The sequence below is a fragment of the Catharus ustulatus genome, chromosome 2, assembly GCF_009819885.2.
Source record: "Catharus ustulatus isolate bCatUst1 chromosome 2, bCatUst1.pri.v2, whole genome shotgun sequence".
In the NCBI taxonomy this organism is placed as follows: domain Eukaryota; kingdom Metazoa; phylum Chordata; class Aves; order Passeriformes; family Turdidae; genus Catharus; species Catharus ustulatus.
The window spans coordinates 87671766-87689928 of record NC_046222.1 but is presented as its reverse complement, the minus strand read 5'-3'; the positions used below and the strand labels follow the sequence as shown (position 1 = coordinate 87689928).

General features: G+C 34.0%; 1 long non-coding RNA gene across 1 annotated transcript in view; it reads left to right on the top strand.

The window, feature by feature from the left end:
• The window catches only part of LOC116993215, a 75712-nt gene that overhangs the window by 35830 nt on the left and 21719 nt on the right, over nt 1-18163 (top strand). The window contains exon 2 of the long non-coding RNA XR_004417218.1: nt 13404-13480. This is a non-coding gene — a long non-coding RNA (uncharacterized LOC116993215). The remainder of the gene's footprint in view (nt 1-13403; nt 13481-18163) is intronic.

Here is an 18163-nt window from a genome sequence, read left to right as displayed (position 1 = left end):
TTAGAAAAGCAAGGAAGGTTATAGGAAAAAGAAAGTGTGTCTTTTATATATGCACATTGAATTATCTCATTGAATTTCATCTTCCCTTCAATTTTTATCCTGCCTTCCTAAAAACAGTATCTCCTGTAGTGTGTTTTTCTAGTGTTTATATACATTTAGGGGTTTTTTGGGTAGAACATGCAAGTACAGCATACATTTGCAGCTGTGGACAGGATTTATAGTGTTCTATGAAGATCAGTTCCTCAAAAATGAGTGCAGGAGAGACAAGATTATTTTTTCAAGTGTAAGAAGAGGATAATGGTATACTTCCAAACTACTACTTCTATGGAAAAGCATAAAAGACTACTCTAGAGATGCATGAGGATTAAAGATAGAGCAGTTGCAATCAAAATGATACAAAAGTTTTGTGCACAAAGCTGTTATTTACCTGAGTAAAGCCACGTCAGTAAAACAGAATAGTTTGATATTTAGGGAAACTTTGAAAAGTGTTAACTAGTATGCGGTATTATAAAGATGACAAGGCATTGCAGCATCCATTATCAAAAAGTGGATGCTTAGGAGCAAGTCATAAACAGAGCAAGCAGGCAATGATTTATTTTTCAATAGTCTCCCACTTTTCAGTATTTGTCTACACAGTGAACCTTTGAGGTAGAGATTTAGTAGTTACAAGACATTAATTCTTCTGATGTGAATTTCTAAATTTTCAGCCTCCACAAAATTCTTTTGACAAGGAGTCACCTAATCCATTGTTAAGATCATCATCATTTTATAAGTAGTTCTCATCTTCATTTTTTTGCTATTTAAACTGATTTCTTAGGTTTAAGATGAGTTCATAAATGAGTCCGGAGTCTTCGTAGGGGAAAAAACCAAAACCAAAATATAAATCAAAATTAAACCAATGTCCTCAAAGGCAATATATAGGCCCCCTCTCCATTACCTCACATGGGTAGTAGACACCTTGGCTTGTGATAAACACTGGCAATATCAGTAGGGAGCTGACTAATTTCTTGTGATTCAAGCTGCTGTTATGTGAAAAAGGAAATTTCAAGATGCAGGTAAATATATCTCAGACACAGGGTGCTAAATGCAGACATCTAATCAAATGACTACTGAGGGTCCCTTCATCAGGTACTTCACCTACACAATAATCAGTGAGACATAGGATCATTAGAAGGACTAAACCTCTTACAAATACATGTAAATACAAGCAGATAAGCTTTTCATGCTTTCAAAATAAGTTATTATATCCCCATTGCCTTTTGAGAGGAGTTGAAAGATTGCTTTTCTGGTGACTCAAATGTACCTGGGCAAGTAGGGTGTTTAAATTAATGTAGCTGCTTTAATCTTCTCTACATTTTTATTTCAGATTCAATATCCATGAAAGAGAAAGATCTCAACTTTTCAGAGCTGAGATACCAGTGGCGCCATTAGTGAATTATTCTTAGATGTTACATTAATAATTTTAAAAATTATTTTGATTATTAATAATAGAAGGATCTGCAGTCCTTTTATTTGGAGGAGCAAAAATTTCATACTTCTGTAAAATATTTGTCTGGATCAGGTGGTGATGGAGGATCTGCAACAAGTTAGTTTCTTGACATTGTTTATCTATGCAATTCTCATAACCCATTTTTATTTGTCACTAAAGAATGGGGTGCTAAAAATGCATAATTAATATATTCACCTTTAGAATTGGCTTTACACATGTGCTTTGTGTTTTCTGGCAATATAACTTATGCCATTGATATTCACTGGATGTTATGAGCAAGAGAAATCTTCAAAGCTTCTTTTTAAAACTGTATTTCGAAATAATTTCTGGATGTTCTGGGTTTTAAAGAGATGATTCCCTCATTTATTGATTATATGTTTATTTTAATGTCTGTACTTTTCCCCTTCCATGTGAACATAATTAAAATATGGCTCAAGGGATTTTTTATTTAAACATTCCAAAAATTTCACCGTGTAACAAATCATGGCTATTTACACCCAGCTTATAGGGTCATAGGTAGGGATCAGTTGTAAGCAAATTTCAGTCTCTACTGCTAGAATTAAAGGAACACTTAGATTTAATCATTCCAGGCCAAAAACATGATGGAACTGACTACAGTTGTGTGCTGTGGTTCATTATAAAATAGCTTTCAGACCTTGAGTGTCAATATACCAGACACTTGAGACTAACATTTCTGATGCAAGATGTATAATCACTCATATAAATGATGGACTGGTACTCATGATAATGCTTCTCTAATGACACACACTGATGAGATTAACACCTATTCTTAAAAATGATTGCACACTGCATAGCCAAGTATGCATTTTTTTATCCTCTGGGGGAAAAAAAAAAGATAGAAAAATCAAATGGTATAAGCATTCTCATAAGAACCTATGGGTTTTGCGAAGAATAGATTCCTTGGTTAAAAAAATAAACACTCACGTACTCCGGTATAATGCAACAGGGAGAGGAGCTGCCTGGAAAAATCATAGATACTTCTTCCCAGCTGTAATGACCAAATCAAACCCACAGTTTTAAGTGTTGCAGTAACTTTCCAAGCAACCACTCTGCTTCACCACCAGTCAGACATGCAGTTCTACATAGTGAAATACTTCCAACAGGAAGAATAGGGGGATCGCCCTTCAATAACCAATCCATGAGAGATGTCATCTGTGATACAAAGGATCCTTGTTCACCTCTCTACTCTGAATTAATAAAAAGAAGGAAGACCTTTTGCCCACACACCTTTGCTACGGGTAATTTTTAAGTGAATAAGAGCAGTAAACTTTATGACTTTATGAAATGCAATCGGCTTTGTTTTTCATGCTGGCCAGGGTTTACTTAAATGTAGACTAAAAAAAATCTTAATTTTTAAAAATTTTTAATCCATGAAAATGAATTTCCTACTTTTCAAGAGACTTTTTTGTATTTTTTTTCCTTTGGTAATAACTATTGGGGTGATGATTCCCAGTTAAATCTCCATTCTAAACTAGAATAAAGTATCTGGTAATGCCGTATCCAGGAGATCCTAACAACAAGTATGGCATCAGACATGAGAACTGGAGATGTGAGGCATGAGGACTAAAATCTAGTCTAGCAATTGTTCATTACATTCATTTACACTAGTGAATAACAATCAAAATTAAGAATATTCCTGTAAATGATTGTAGTTTGCTGGCATTCACAAATATATTTGTTAGAAGACTGCAAATGAGGCAGCTGAGTTAAAAGCCTGATGAGAAATAACATTCAGAAGGTAATAAATCTGAATGATGAGTTCTGTGCCTCTGTTATCCCCTCAAAATACAAAAGTTTGACTAAAAAGAATAAAATGGCTGTAGAGAAGTGGAGTGGGTAGGAAAAGAGATCAGAAAAGGGGATTAGAAAGAGTACAGAAACATTCCAGAAACAAGAACCTCATACTTCTGAATTGGGCTAGAAATACTGGGTACAGTTTTGAGGCTGAATCTAAATGGTATTCCTCAACTTGAATCATGCTGTAGCATCTTATGACTATCTCTAACATAGTTAGCTTGTAGTTTGCATTATGGTAAAGATACATGCTATGATGTGACCAGGAGGTGGAAGTCTCACTTTTCTTACTTTGAAAATGAGACTTTTTGACTATCTTCTAATAAAAATTACTCTCAGAGGGAGTCCATATCATTCTGCCAGTCAATATGAGAATGAATCCTGCAGTAAACACTTTTAGTTATGGGCTGCACTGACCACCTGTAATTAAGTTTGAGGGTAAGACAAAAAGAGGAACATTGTTCCATTCAGCTCAATTTGCAAGTGAGCTGTTTTTAAAGGAGTTTTGAAGACAGAATGCTGTCAGTACTGAGTAAACTGGCTTAGTGTTCTTTCAAAATAAAAACTAAATTCGAGATTTTATTATTTAAGTACCAGGAATTAGCATTGCAAGACTTGCTTTTGTGTTGCTGTTTATCTGGGGGTTGATTCTGCAACTTTGAAATCAATAGAAATTCATTCATCGAACTAAATGGAAGTGGATAAGGCTCTCAGAGATTCTCAGAGATTCTCAGATCCCCACAGAATGTCTGTTCTTCAGAAAAGTCAGATATCACAACAGTCGAAACCTTGATTGCAAATTTAACAGTGGAAAAAACTACAAACCTTACAGCATAAAACTTCATCTAAAATTAAGTATATTATGGAATTCTCAGCATAATTAGTATTCAAGCAGCTCACTTCAGATCATGTATCCTCATTAAATAAGTGATTGTCTTAAACTCTTAAGAGAAATTGCATTGAAGTGTCATAGGAACATATGAATACCTAACAATAGTACAACTCCTTGGGAATAAGGTATCAGATTAAAAAGCCCAAAAACCTATACTAGGTTTAGTACATACAAACTGTAAGTCCATTAAAGAATAAAATATTGCAACCTATATTTTGGCAGAGACACGAAAGTCCCAGGAAGGATACCTAGAAAAACAAACAAAAAAAACCCCTAAAAATTGCACCTAGAAGGAATTGTTTTCCTCTGAAACTTCCTGTCGTTTTTGGGAGAATGGTACTTACATTTAGTCTTACTTTTTGAAGACTACACACATCAGTAGAAAGCCAATATTTAAGACAATATGTTACATATTAGTCTGTTGATTTTGATAAGATGATGGAAGGCATCTGTGCAGATCTCATTCAGTACAGACAGCTGGAGAGCTCAGCCATAAAGAGTTAAAAAAAATTGATTTGCATGCACGTTCAGGAATATTTAAATAATGCAAGAACCTATGAATGGCCTCTGAGTGTCAGTGTGTGCAGTACTGAAGGGAGCCAATATAAGAAACAGTAATTCAGTTTCACTTAGCTTTCCCTAAAAGAAATGATTCAGGTTCACACTTTTTTGTATATTTTAAATTACAACAGATTATATAGATTGTTAGGTGTATGAATGAACCACGTACATTCAGGCTTGAATCAGAACAGCTTAATTTCAGATGAAAAACTGAGGCCACCAAAGGCTGAATCCTACGTTTTTGTGTTGTATGAGTCTGATCAATGATGAAAAATTGAATTTGTTGCAAAAATTATAGATTACGTAACCATTAATTAATCACCCTAACTATTTTTAAGTAATAATACTGATAATTGAAGTAACTGTATATCTGAAATAGTAAATAGCAAAGAAAACTATACATTCTAATGAGGTAAATTTTGAGGAAAATTAGTACAAAAATCAGATTTTAAATTAGGTTATCAATCTCATTTATTTATGCAGTGTAATGTGGTCTACATGAAAGGCAACTCAATCTGTACTTTTAAAATTACTAATGGCTCTCTATTTCTCTGCTCTGTTTATTACAGAAAAGCCTTAAGCAGTTCAAATGGCCTGGCTTTTAAGCTTCAGCTAGCCTTAGGTGAAAGTATGTGTAAACAGAAATAGAATCTAAGTTATTTTCAAACATTACTCTGTATGGAGCTTTTCAGGCCACGTGCAGCTACTATGTCTGATTAGAGAATTTATTAAAAGGGAAAACTAGATTATGGCCTTATAAAGTGTAAGAAGTGTTTTGCTTCCAAATAGTTCAAGCCCATGTACTTAAGTTGTATATAGATTTGCAGACAATGACATACCCACAGATACAGGTAAATATATACATATATGCCTTCCCCAGGCAAGCCTTTGGTTTGACAATGCAGTGTATTTCATATTACAGCAGCACTTTTTAATATACATGCATATAAATATATAGCATTTACTTGCACAAAATCGATATCAACAGCATTAGTAAAACTTAATGTTATAAATACACATTTGTAATCTATACATAAATAGCAGGGTACAGTTAGATCTATAAAGCAGGCCTACCCAGAACACCCACATAGAGAGTTTGCTCAAAAAAAGAGATGGAAATGGAGAAGTAGGAAGGGTGACTATGAAGAGGCTATTCATATTATTTAAAAATGTAGGGCATTTGTATTTAAAAAAAGAATTTCCTGGGGATTTTTTTGAAGTGAGGCATATGTTTGAACTGTTTGACACTGACCATATTGTGTCTTGGTTGCAATGCAATTTAGTTTTACTTAATTTAAAATAGCTCTGCCACAAGATGTTCCATTTTTTGGTGTAATTGTTTTGTTTATACTAAACTGAAAGACAAAATTTAAAACTACAAAAATACTTTAAGCAAAGACACCACAGGGCATCTTTTTATGGAAAGTTATTGAGAATTATTTATGAGAAAACCACAGAGACAAAAACTATATTTTTTCAAATGAAAATTTCAAAATAGCAATCAGATCAGAGGTCAAAGTGTGGTATCAAATCACACCATCAGGAGTTACTATTTTTAGACTAAAGGAAACAGTAGCTTATTTGCCTGCAAATACTCTGCTGTTACCATAAACACTAATTACGTGCGTGCCCTGAAAGTATTCTTCTCTACCTTGAAAATCATAACTCCCATCAAAATTAATGCAGATTTTCACATGCTTAAGGACAGGTGGAAGCCAGCAAGACCCAAATCAAGTGGTTTGCCTGAGGGCTTTTATTACTTAGAAAAGTATTGGAAAGTAATATAACTGCAGTCAGCACCAAAAATAAGTTCTCTCCATACGTGTTGCCAATAATAAGATTGTTATAGTTAACCACTGATTAACACATCTGTGAGGAGTTACAGAGTGCTGGGGCCGTTCCCAGAGGTGAAATATTATTTCTGCTGACTCACCTCCATAGTCAGACTAGGAAGGTTCTACTAAACTTACTAGAATGAATCTTATCATACTTTGAAATATTACATTTGTTCCTTAAAAATTTATAAGTTTTACTTACTTCAAGAAGTCCCTGACAACAGCTTTCTAAAGCTGACTAGAGATCTTTCATTGGTATTAAAAATTAAATTAAATATGATAACTGAATAAAATCTTTAAGCTCTTCTGATAATAATCAGACATCAAAATTAAAGGTAATAACCTTATTTAAAAGGGAGTCAAACCAATCTGCAATAAGAAAGAAACTATAGACATTGTAACTTTTATTATTGCAAATGTCTTTGATGTAAATGATTTCTTAGAACATCTTAATAATGGAAGACCAAGCAGGATCAAAGACAGGGGAAGAATTCCAGAAGAAATTTCAACATAGGTATTAGAAAAGGCACTTGCTTTAAGAGAAAATGGAGAAAATCTGGGGAAGGGAGAATTGTGAACACAATGTGCATCACTGAATGTCCAAGGAGGTCAAGAAATTTCAGAGAAGTGAAATTCCCATTAAATGAAATTTTATACACAGCATAAAGCATAAGGGTAGAGGTATATTCTGATAAACAAGTCTGAATAAGAGTATGTAGACTGAAGAACATAGAAATAATGAAAGTATGATGAATCCAAATAACAAACAAGACATAAACATCTGTGGTTCTAACTAGTGTAATTTGTAAATCAAAGCCAGAAGCAGTGTGATATTTTTTAAATTAATAAATAAAATTATGAATATAATAATTAGCTATTGGGGAAATGGTCTGGTTGAAATAAGATAGGATACTGTGTGGGTGGGAAACAAAGCTCTGTATTGTCACATCACTTTCCCAAATTGTTGTTCTCAGCTGGAACAGACTGATACAGTTTGACCTCCTGGCAATACTGTCTAGTCACACCGCCAGTAACCTTGTTGTTTTGTCACAACCATTCAGTCTTCTGTCTGGCAGCTGAACTGATTTTGGAACAGAAATCAGTGTTCAGCATCATGTTGCTTTTGTCAAAAATTTTCAGGACGTTCAGGTTAACTTCTTTATTCAAACGTAAAAATATCATGTATATGCAGCTAACATAGCTAGAAAATTACAGGTTTTTCCCAGCCCTTGACCTATTGACTTGAATTGAACACCTGGGGGTGATTAATGCTAACTGAGTAGTAAGGAAAATAAGACAAAAAAAATCCCAGGAGATTCCATGGTGAGTTTATTTCTTCTTGTGATGAACTTGCTTTTCAGCTCACCCACACAAAACTTCAGAATCTTTAAGTTGAAAGTTACTACATTGCTGTGGGGGGGAAATGTGAAGTGTGTTGACAGAAAAAATGTGTTTATTTTGCCTCTACAAGTTCTCTGATGTTCTGAGGCTGAGGGCATGTAGGAGAGCTGCATTGAGCTAGCACAAAGGAACAAACAACTGATGTCTTCAGAAGTGCTGGCATAGAGATTTGTTGGCAAAAACTGGTGGAATGCCATTCTTCCCTCTGGTGTTAATTTTTTCAGAGGTACTTGACTAGGTCTCTGTTTAGAAGTTGTTTTAATTAGTTCAAACTTGTTTGACATTATGAATTCCTCTTGAGAACTATTTTCTTGAATGCATGTATTTATTAATAATTTTGCAAGTGTTCATTGTGGGGAAATTATTTATTTGTTTAGGGCAACTTTATGAATATAAGTGTAGGATAAAAAAATCTGAGAAATAAAAAAAAAAGAGGGTGGTTTTATTTATGTTACAAGGAAGAGGTTGGTGGAAGAAAAATAAATATGGAAGTCTCCAAACATAACTGCTGAGGCCAAGATAATGTTCTTCTACTCTGTTCTGTTTCTAAACACTGTCTGTGCATTGGAAGGGTTAGAAATAAAAATCATAGAGTGGTTTGTGTAAAAAAGGGACCTTAAATGTCATCTAGTTCAAGCCCTCCTGCCATGGGTAGTGAAAAAAACCCCAAGGGTCAAATCCAGCATTCAGGTACAGCACCCATATTTGTGGCTCATGAAGGGATATTGAGTCCATGGGGCTGATAGTTGCTATTTCATTTCTGAAGGATATTGTAAAACTGGAGTTTAATGGCTATTGTTAATCTCATGTTTTCCCCAGGCTTCTGAGGCTTAACAGCACAAATTAAATTTCACACCAGCCAGCCCAAGAAGCCAGCACAATGTTTGGATTTAAATATCAAGCTCTGTTTTCAAGAACAGCTAAATATTAACAGGAGTGTACCAGCACTTCTCTATCTGTACTAGAGAAACAATTTCCACAAAGTGAAAACACAGCAACTTTGTACATGCTCTCTGAGAAGAAAATTATTCAGACTGTCTGACTCTGCAAATACTACATGAGCTGGTTAAAAGGTGGAAAAAAGAACATAATAATTTATTTTGCAGTGTTGATACTTCCCTTATTTAAGTAGTATTGCAGAATTGCATTTCTGTAATGAGAGAACCCTGTCAACATATATCTGATTTAAATATGGAACTGGGAGTCTATAAATGAAAAATAAAGTTTTGTAACTGGTGGTCAGATATCAGAGAGTGAGACTTGCATGAATAAATGTTTTTTCTTATTTAAAATATTTTCATATACCACTAGCAGCCACCCTCGTTCCTAAATATCCAGTGGTTAGTTTCTATGGTCAAAGTTGCAGGAGGAGGTGATGCACACAATCACTGAAATACCAGGAGTGCTAGAAAGCTCAGCATTTTGAAATGCTCTAAATAATGATTCTTCTATATCAATTACCTGGGAGGGTGCAACTGACTTAAAATTTGAGCTCTGAACAAACATTAACTCTTACTAAACATGATCAGGAATAATGACAGGCTTGGGGTTTTTTGGTATATATATATATATATATATATATATATATATATATATATATATATTTTTTTTTTTTACCGAAGAGCAATGCTTATCTGATTTTACACAAAATTTGGAAGATCTTCTTGTGAGGAAATTTTATTTCCCTTTTTTTTTTCTGTGGAGGGACTTCCCTAGGTAATTCCTTATCGATATATCTCCTATTTGCTGGGTCATGTCATTCTGTGTTAAGGATGCCACTTACTGCAAATTCTCATTCCAGGAATCCAAATGTCCTTGCAGTCTCTCTCATGGCCACTTAGCTCATACCTGTGATCCCCTTCCAGTGGTACAGCAGTGGAAGTGTAAATGCCCAAAGATGGGTATTGTGATCCTGAGGGATCACTGGAAATCTGGCTCTAGGTAGAAAAACATATTCCAGTTCTTCTGAAGTTCAGATCATTCTTTCTATACTTGGATCTCCAAGGCAAATACACAGAGAAGTGAGCGTTACATCCCAGAAGAGAATTGTGAATTTTGCATCTGTCTGTAATTACTTCTCAGAATCAAAATCTTTGGCCAATATCCTGACTCTATCATTCTGTGAAGAATCAAACCTAGAATTTCGAATGGTTTTCCTTCTTGGCATGTATTTTATAGCAGGGCAGAAATTTTATCATTTTGGAGAAGACTTTTTGCCAGCTCTCCCCATAAGAGCTGCTACTGATGTATAAAAATTCCTTCATCTAGAGGGACTTCTATAAGGGTTCAAAAGTGTAAAATGCACCGAAACAAATAACGGGTCTGACTTTTTACGTTTAGATCCAGGTCCAGATGCTAACATGTAAAATTATGCTAGCTTCATATGTGGCCTCAAAAAATACCCTGTTGGGAAAGATAAACTGTCTGGGAAGCAGCCTCAAATTTCAAACATACCTGCTCATTACATCTATATTTTTAATTTTCTTTAACCAGAATGGAAGGAATAGAGTGCACATATTAATAAGTAGCAAATTTCTGCATGTTATGGCAACCATCTGTATAGGGAAGGGCTTTTAGGCTTTTTTAATGAGGTTTAATAACCAACAGAGTCACGTACACCTCCATTGCTAAGTCTATGTACTTAAGAGATGTTTGAGGCCAACAGCAGCTGCTACAGTGATGACAAAATGCACACATATACACACACACATATATAAAATTCTGAAATCCACAGTTGCTTCATTAATGTTATTGAAGGCATAAAATAGGTTTTAATTGTATGGCTGATTTCCCACAGCAATTTAATGGGGAAAGAATTTGGCAGAAATCAAAAGCTGTAAAATTCACGTTGTTTGTTCGTGAAGCTAGCAGTGAGCTAAATCCTTTAGCTATTACTCAGGCAAAAATCCCATTGAAGCGCATTGAAGTGAACTTCAACTTCCCCTGAGGACTAAGGTTTGCAGTATTTGTCTGAAAATAAACAATAACGTTGAACCTTAGGGAAGCTGTCATGATCAAAGAGCCCTAAGGCAAGGACACTGTTACTCTAAATTTAAAACATTTTTCTTTTTTTTCTTTTTTTTCTCTCTTTTTCCTCTTTTTTTTTCTTTTTTTTTTTCTTTCTTATTTTTCCCCTGTCATTCTTTCCAGTGTGACAGATGCAGCAATCTAGGGAAACAGCTCGAGCTTGCATGGACATTTATTTTGATTAACAATACAGAAACAGTTGATTTCCGTAGGTGCATCGTTTTAAAATGTTTTCTGTTGGAAATATCAAACATCTGTCTGGAATGAATAACTAAATAGCTGATAGCATGGTATCTGTTCCTATTTTAGCCTTCCAAAGCCAGAGGCACTTGAACACCCATGTAGGATCCTAGGTGCTCATGGAGACTGGGAAGCTGGAAAGACCTAAGCCGTATAAGATCAATTGCTCCTGGCACTTAAAAGGCTAGTAAAAACAGGTTATAATGTTTACATGACTTTTTATGGGTCAGAGTTTATTATAGCTCCTTTCTATGGCCTACAGCAGTGGAGCATTTTACAAGGTTTTTGCTGTGCTTGACAGATATGTTTCAGTGAGTTTGCCAAGGCAGGCTATTTCAACTGAGCCCCTAATATTTAAAGATTTCCAAAATTCTCTTTGCAATGAAAGATACTTGGAAATTGGACAATATGAAACCAAATTGGATTGGACACAATTCATGACAATAAATAAACCCTGTGACTACTAATCATAAGAATGTTTATACATGTCAAAAGACATTATATGCTGCACTCAAAATTCTGTATTGAAGCACATGGTGAGGGCTACAAAGTTAAGCTATCAAAAATCAGGGAATGTTAGAATTAAGGTTGCTTTCTTAATCCCTTTCATTCCTTAAAAAAAAAAAAATACAAAAAATCAACCAAAACCAGTCTTGCACAATATTGTCCTTCTTACTTACATAAGTGTTCTTTTCTTCAGCAGCTTATGCTCTTTTCTTAGTTCAGTTATTGACCCATGCCTCATCTGTTGTACACTACTCAAGCTGTTCTTAGCACTGATTTATTGATTATCTCACAGAGTCTTCTAAGGTACTTGTAGGTATAATATCTGAACACATTAGAGTAGACCACAAATAGTCATGGTGGAGACAAATTTTCTGGAAAAAGTGTGGTGCAATGCAAAGACAAAAAGAAGCAAGCACTGTGATGAGCGCAAGAAATTTACTCTTTTAAGAACAAGAACTTGAAATAGCTATTTTACTAGTGTCATGGTAGCTAGTTGTTAAACAATGGTCCAAGGGCATCATCTTATCTTCCAGTGGGAATCTGGGAGAAGTCTGTGAGAAAAAGAAAAGGAATTAAATTGTTTTAAGGGAAGAAATATGTCCCTGACACTTTTAATTTTTTGTTAGTCTAATATTGCATCTTTTCATGCAAATATATGTTCTATGCAGTATAGTATTATGAAACAGTTGGTAGAGTGATAATGAGACTTTGAAGCCTAATTCAAGGGGATAAGCCTGGCATATATGGCAGAATCAGGATCTTCATGTTATTATGCCTAGTTTTGTGTCCTTTTATCCCTCTTTTTCCTAGATGACATGTTTCTCCAAAATTGAATTACTTCTTTCATTCTGAAAATACTACTTCCTAAAGTGATATTATTGTTATACCATCGAAATCAGAGATTAAGGAAGTGAATTTTCTCATATATGTGCAGTTCATCCTTCAGTCTCTGGTTATAAACTGCTTAATATGACTTGGCCTGTGGAAGAGCAGGGGATGATTTTGCTCCTTGGTGATAATTCAGTAACAGATGGGAAATTTTAGCAGTTTTGATTGACTGAGAACGATTGTGGTTTATAACTATCCTTATATATTTATTCACAAACTTCAGTAGTTAGGCATCCATTTTTAGCAAATTTCAAAGAAAAATGAGTAGGTGTGTTAGTCTTCTGAAAATATTAGTGACAAAGGAGTCACCAAACAAAGTAAACTCGTAGCCTATTTAGACCCTCAGTTTTAACCTGAAATGTTGCTTCCTCACCCTCAGTGTTAACAATTTCTTCTTTGTGAAATTTCAAGTGGAAGTTCTGATAACACATATTGCTTGTAGTCAGAAAGCTGACTTTCATTAAAAACAAACTGCCACACCACACCATACAGTAGCATTTTACTGAGTTTGAAGTATCTGGCTTGTTAACTCTATTTAAGCAGCTGCTATCTCACTTCAGTCTGATCACAGGACTGTTTGAAATGAAAATAAAACCTGCTTTGTTTACAGACTCCTTTTAACTACTATGGATCAAGAATTGTTTGTTCTTTCTGACAGCTTTTACAGGCTTTTGTTATATTTTATTCTCACTGTGATAGATGCTGGTAATTTTCTACTGGGTTTTTCTAAGTCTTTTTTTTCTTCCAGCCACACCACAGGGAGCTTATCAGAAAAGACTGATCTTTCCTAATCTACTACCCCATACCATGTGCCCTTTGGAGCAGGTATGCTTTCATATCACAGTGTTCAATATCATATACTGTTTAATAAACAACTTCTTTTTAGTTTGTGGGTTTATTTTCTTTTTCTTTTTTCTTTTTTTTCCTACTTCAAAGTAAAATAAGTCTTTTTTGCACATGTTTAGACAATTACATTTTATGTTACTGATGATGCCAGCAATACTGGTATCACCTCAAAGACTAATTTTAACTGACCAAAGAATCTTTTTTGCCTACTGTGACATTTTCTCAGACATGATGTCATCTTTTAACATTTCTGGTATTGAATAAAGAAAATATGAACTATATTGACATTATGCCGAAGATTAATTAGGTTCTATTTCTTAATTTTAGGATTTTTATTTTGTTTTTGAGTGATATTTCAGATCAAATTTACTGAAATTACTACGCATGAGAATATATCAGTGAATCTAAGATTTAAATAAGGACAAAATAAAAACAAAGCTAATACATTCATTGCATAGTAATTTTTATTTTAAAATACTGTTTTTTCTTTATTAAAAAAGATAGAAATCAGATAAATAGTGAATTTTAGGTGAAACCTTATAGCTGTCTATTCAAACAGTGACTTTTTAATGGTAAAAATTACAATTCCTTGAAGATACATAAAAAGGTATCTATTCTTGCTGCTTTAAGACCAAGGATTAATATGAGCTTTGAGATGAAGCAATAAAACAGTGAATCAATTATTATACTTTTGAATAACAATAACCATCTTTACACAACCTGTATCTTTTTTCTTTCACTTCTTATGACTGCTATTATTTCCTGGGCAAATATTAATAGAAAAATGCAAATATAAGTGTCTAATAATAAAATTCTCCAAAGGCAAGGTTTGAACCCTTAAATCACACATAAATCTTTAATTTTAGCATAAATATAAGGAACAGTTTCTTCCAACAAGGAGAATATCACATCGGTTTTAGATATATAATAAAAATAATGGAATGCACATCAGAACGTGAGTAGGAGTTTGTTGCTAATAGTTTGCTGTGAGAATACTATGTATGGATTCTACATACCAAGAGAAGTATATTTTCAATGAATATCAACATTTGTAGTACACTTTGCAGACTATATAATATATATAATGTGCTAATAGAATAAAATTGTCTGCTAATTATCTTTGTAGTTATTGTAGTTATTATATAGTAATTAGTATGATTTCAATTGTATCTCTAGAATGTAGGGTTGTATGAACGGTTTATAGAGAGACAGCATTTTTAGAAGAAAAATTATGAGGATTTTACCACATCTTGTGTATTTCTGAGAAATTTCAGCATGAACTTATGCAATCAATTGATCTGAATGTTGTTATCCTACACTGAATAAAAGAAAAAAACTTAGAATGCCTCCAGACCTTGTGAAGATTTTGCAGTTTTGTCTGCTTGTTCTGAAAATTTATCTGGATGTACCTTCAGTTTGGGATAAACAATCTTCCTGCATTTGAAAAATAAGCTGACCCAAGTTTAGTGCTAGTATTTTAGTTCTAGGAGTTCCCTGTTGCATTTCCTTCAGTCTGCAGCAACGAGATAATTTCATAGCTCACATTTTAAATTGATAATACTTTTATTGGCGGCAAAATATTGTGAAGCAGAAGGTTGGACGTGGAAACATGATTGGGGGTAAAATCAGAAGAAACTGAAGAGTTGTATTCACATGCTAACACAGATTATAACAGTATGGAAATTATAGGGTAAAATACAGCTGTTGCATAGAATGCAGTTGGCAGCTCAAAGACTGTTCCACAATGACTCCCCATCCCCAAAATCTGCAACCATAACACTTGCTAAGGTGGATGCAATTGAGGGTGGAGCAGAGTGGGGACACCTCAGCCAGACTCTGTTGAAATCATTGCAGGGAGGGGAATTCAGTGGTATATTGCAGCTGAGAAACATGCTCTGTCTGTGGAATTTTCAATATGGGGTTTTCTAACCTTCGAGGCTAACTATTAAGTGATGTTTCAGGAGATAAAAAGCCAATGAAAAAAGCCCACAAAGGAACACACAGACAAGGGAAAACAAAGAATTGATGCTATGATTTAGGACAAAAACCAGATCCTTTTTACAGTTCAGTGTGACCTTTGTCTCACCTACATGCATTTCAGAATCCTCCTTGATTCTAGAATAGAAGGCAGTTGGATTCTTCCCTCAGAAAAAGATTAAACTGTAGTTAACATATTGTACATAAGGATTGATTCTAGGATTAGCAACATTTGAGGAAGTTTTGCCTCAAAAAATTTTAGGCACCAACAGAGTGAATTTCAGGGACATGAATGTATTTTTAGGTGGTACTGAAAATTTAAATTTCAAGTCTACTGAGTTTGGTGAATCTAAGGGGCGTCATATATGCCAGCTGTCACACTGGATGCTGTTGGCTTCAATTAAAGGATAATATTCAGAGTTCTATATGCAGGAATAAATGGATTTTTCAAGTAATTAAATGGCACAGTGAAAGTGAATGTATGACAGCAGCAAAACTGTTTAGAGGAAATAGTATAAGACTCATTTGAAAGAGAACAATAGTTCAAGGGAGAGAAATAGGTGAATTTGGATTGATAGACTGTATAAATAACAAAATGTCAGTTAGTTTGTTTAAAAAATGCAATGTATTGTCTCTGCAAAATCCAAACAACACTCAACCCCATGGTATTTGGACATTAAACATTCCTCTAAACATGAAATTTGTCCCAATGCCATCAGAAATATCGTTGAAGTTTTTTTGAACTCATTTAAGAACTAAACCTCCACTTGCAAAAGAGGATTGACCTATCCAGTGAAAGATTTCTTTCTTTCTCTTTAATTTATGTTGGAAAAAAAATTTGAAATAATACCTAGAGGAGGAAAAGAAAAGAAAAAGACTGAATAGTTAGACAATATCTGTCTGAGGCTGAAGTCTGTAATTCCATCTAAATTTGTATATATCAGACTTCTTGAATAGTTCAAATCAAATTCTGGTGGAATAAATCATGTCAGTAGGATTTCATTATTCTGGAAAGGGAGAAAAAATAAAATTTGTCCAATAAAAATGTTCATTATTGAAAAAAAAAATCAAATATATTGTTAAAACATATAAAAAAGTATGCTTCTCCCTGCCCAGTTACCCTGAAGCTTATGAATCCATCACAATTGTAGTGTTCAAAGATGAATAGTATTGGATTTAGCACCAGTTTTTATTTCATGGCTATTGTCTGGTTTTTGGTATTTTGCTTTTTTTAGCTGAATAATTCAATTTTGAAAGGTAGGAAAATGGAACTATTTCATGCTATTTCCAGGCTATGTTTCCACAGAGTGCCGCTTTCTTAAACAGTATGTGAACTGCTAAAGAAATATTTTAAGGCATTTGTACAGTTACAGCATCAGCTCATGGGACTGCCAAATTAACACAAATGTGCAATTGGGACATGAGACAAATCTTGCTGTGGAAAAGCATTTGTTTTCATGTTCTTTACATATTCCATCTTTTAATTTGGTTCATACCTCATATATACTAGAACTATTATTCCTTTTGTTTGACTGACATTTTCTGTATATGACTTAGTGAGATTATATAAAACTCTCTGGAATTAGATTTATGAACATTTTATAAACTAGTTCCAAAAAGTAAAGATTTACATAAGAAGTTTTACCTGGAACTCATATTGTTACTCATCCTTCAGCTATTAGGCAAATGAAAATGAGAATTAAAGAATAAAAAGCAATTTGTGGAAAGCAATGAATACCATGCCCAAGATGAATAACGACTAGCCACTGACTTTCTTGGATAACCAAGGAACTGCAGCTCATTTATAATCTATAGGTTTAAAGACCTTTTCTCTCTCCAGAAACTTAAAAAAAACACTTTTCCTCTAAGAAATCCTATCACACCTTCTTAAATCTTTGCTTTGCAAAGAAACCAACCTCCTCCATACACTATGAATTAGCTGTCAAAGTAATCTCTTCTCAAAAGCATCTTTTGTCCTCAATCTCCCTTTAGTAAAATTATCAACTGTTTGAAAAACCTTAAATTTTTTTTTCCCCGCAAATGTGTATTATAGGCAAAAGTGGTGTTCCCTTCAACTGAGGTATTTCCAAGCATATTTTATGACTAAAAACATCATTCTGGACACGGATAACATTGCACAGTGTGAAAGCAGTGCAATGCACTAATATCACAGTTGTACTACTTTTCAATCTTTGAAAGCAGCTGAAAGAACAGGAAATTCCATCATGTATATCCTGAACTTTGATCTTTTGTGCCCATACTATTTTTTTTCATTGCCTTTACACATCTAACCCAAGTAATATATGCAAGATTCTAAGAGCTAAAAGAAGCAAATGGGCATATGGGCAAACATGATGGAGACCTATCTTTATTTAGGTTTTGACTCCAGCTTTTCTAGCATATTTCAAAAGGAAAAATATAGAGATTATAGAGTCTTTGGGATTAGATATATTAACCTTTTATTCTTTGTGCAGCAGATGAAGGTTTTTACTACTCTGGAAATGCTGTAGAAAATAAATATTTTATTATTACTACTTTTGTTTCTTCAAATAAAACATTTGCTCTCCTAATATTTCCAGTATTTATGTCTTCCTCTGTTTTGCTTAGATTTTAATTTAAGGCTAAAATTATAGGAAAAGTTTGATGAATCTAAAAGTTATCAATGTCTCTTACAAATGATACTAG